The sequence below is a fragment of the Sinocyclocheilus grahami genome, unplaced genomic scaffold (genome assembly GCF_001515645.1).
Source record: "Sinocyclocheilus grahami isolate Dianchi unplaced genomic scaffold, SAMN03320097.WGS_v1.1 scaffold1936.1, whole genome shotgun sequence".
NCBI lineage: Eukaryota > Metazoa > Chordata > Actinopteri > Cypriniformes > Cyprinidae > Sinocyclocheilus > Sinocyclocheilus grahami.
In genome coordinates this window covers 89,239-92,581 of record NW_015507115.1, presented here as the reverse complement: position 1 = coordinate 92,581, position 3,343 = coordinate 89,239, and positions in this window count along the sequence as shown.

The window sequence follows — 3,343 nt, the reverse complement described above, 5'->3', positions numbered from 1 at the left end:
GTGTGTGTGTGTGTGTGTGTTTTGAGCTGTAGCTGTGAATGAGTTAGTTGTAAATATGTTTTTTTATTTAATTGAAGTCTTACCGGTGGAGTTTATGCATGTTTTTAGTTTTATTTAAAAACCTATGACTGATGTCAGATTAAAGACAAACATACATTTTTTTTGCGTTATTACGATACCAATATTTCAGCCGCCTAATTCTGATGAAATTTCAGCATTTTGGAAACCACAGTGAAAACCAACATGCAGATGCCTTTCTTTATTCAATATGTTAAAATTAAAGTCAATTAAAACTGCATTGTGTAGTCTTTGCATTTCCTTTTGTAAGCGCTGTTAATGATTGTTGTGCATTGATTGCGGTTGCATTACTGGATCTGCATGGAGTTACAAACATTTGTTTGTCAAAATTTCATTGAAATATTTCTATATTTTAACTTTTATGCTTAACCGATGTGATGTATAGGCCTACGTGTAAAATGTCTGGTTATGAAATTACTTCTGACATAATTATTTAATTAATTTACATTGAACGTCCCTTGAAAACCGACCATGCTTGCTTGGTGTTCCTTTGTTGTGTGTAGTAATTTTACCGCCTTTTTAGTTTTAACGTGCGCGTGGCCATTTTGTAATTTGAAAGCGCGGCGGTTTCTGCATTCGCTTCAAGTTGTTTAACTGTTCAAAAACAATCAGTTAAACACTTAATATTACAAACTGGTATTTCTCATCACGTTCATTTATTCTGGTAAGTAAAGCACACTGGTTTGTAGCACAAACCGTTTTAGAGTTTACTGTGTTTCTAGTTATTCTTCTAACGTTGTTTATGCTAACGGCTAATGCCAGTAGTTTCTGTGATCGGCGGAAACGTGACAGACAATCTGACTTAGTTTAATTGAATATTTCACCGCTGGGCTTTTCCACCGTCAGGATCCTGCTGTCTAACATGAGTTTTATTTCCGTGTTATTAGGATGATCTGTGGGAGGATGAATGTGTCGGCGCTGCAGGAGCGGTAATGCAGGGTTGGGTTCTTTTATTCAGAATAATTAATTCATATGGCATCATTCGGATCAGATGTGATTAAGACGAGTCAAACCCAAACACCTCTGAACATTCGTTATTAAATGATGCAATGCAGTCCGTAATTAACCAGGTTGAGCAGGTTCGTCCGGCGCTCCTCGGGATCTGGGTGGAGAAGTTTACCCGCTTTAACAGACAGAAGATGAACGTTGTGTCACACACACACACACTCTCTCACACACACACACACACACACTCTCACACACACACTCTCACACTCACACACTCTCTCACACACACACTCTCACTCACGCACACACACTCTCACACACACACTCTCACACTCACACACTCTCTCACACACACACTCTCACTCACGCACACACACTCTCACACACACACTCTCACACTCACACACTCTCTCACACACACACTCTCACTCACGCACACACACTCTCACACACACACTCTCACACTCACACACTCTCTCACACACACACTCTCACTCACGCACACACACTCTCACACACACACTCTCACACTCACACACTCTCTCACACACACACTCTCACTCACGCACACACACTCTCACACACACACTCTCACACTCACACACTCTCTCACACACACACTCTCACTCACGCACACACACTCTCACACACACACTCTCACACTCACACACTCTCTCACACACACACTCTCACTCACGCACACACACTCTCACACACACACTCTCACACTCACACACTCTCTCACACACACACTCTCACTCACGCACACACACTCTCACACACACACTCTCACACTCACACACTCTCTCACACACACACTCTCACTCACGCACACACACTCTCACACACACACTCTCACACTCACACACTCTCTCACACACACACTCTCACTCACGCACACACACTCTCACACACACACTCTCACACTCACACACTCTCTCACACACACACTCTCACTCACGCACACACACTCTCACACACACACTCTCACACTCACACACTCTCTCACACACACACTCTCACTCACGCACACACACTCTCACACACACACTCTCACACTCACACACTCTCTCACACACACACTCTCACTCACGCACACACACTCTCACACACACACTCTCACACTCACACACTCTCTCACACACACACTCTCACTCACGCACACACACTCTCACACACACACTCTCACACTCACACACTCTCTCACACACACACTCTCACTCACGCACACACACTCTCACACACACACTCTCACACTCACACACTCTCTCACACACACACTCTCACTCACGCACACACACTCTCACACACACACTCTCACACTCACACACTCTCTCACACACACACTCTCACTCACGCACACACACTCTCACACACACACTCTCACACTCACACACTCTCTCACACACACACTCTCACTCACGCACACACACTCTCACACACACACTCTCACACTCACACACTCTCTCACACACACACTCTCACTCACGCACACACACTCTCACACACACACTCTCACACTCACACACTCTCTCACACACACACTCTCACTCACGCACACACACTCTCACACACACACTCTCACACTCACACACTCTCTCACACACACACTCTCACTCACGCACACACACTCTCACACACACACTCTCACACTCACACACTCTCTCACACACACACTCTCACTCACGCACACACACTCTCACACACACACTCTCACACTCACACACTCTCTCACACACACACTCTCACTCACGCACACACACTCTCACACACACACTCTCACACTCACACACTCTCTCACACACACACTCTCACTCACGCACACACACTCTCACACACACACTCTCACACTCACACACTCTCTCACACACACACTCTCACACACACACACTCACACACACACACACACTCACTCACACATACACACACACACACTCATTCACACACTATCACTCACACTCTCACACACACACTCACTCACACACTCTCACTCACACACACACTCTCACCCTCACACACACACACACACTCACTCACACACTCTCACTCACACATACACACACACACACACTCACTCACACACTCTCACTCACACATACACACACACACACTCATTCACACACTATCACTCACACTCTCACACACACACTCACTCACACACTCTCACTCACACATACACACACACACACTCATTCACACACACACACACTCACACACTCACTCACACTCTCACTCACTCACACATACACACACTCACACTCACACACTCTCACACACACTCACACTCACTCACTCACACACACTCACACACTCACAC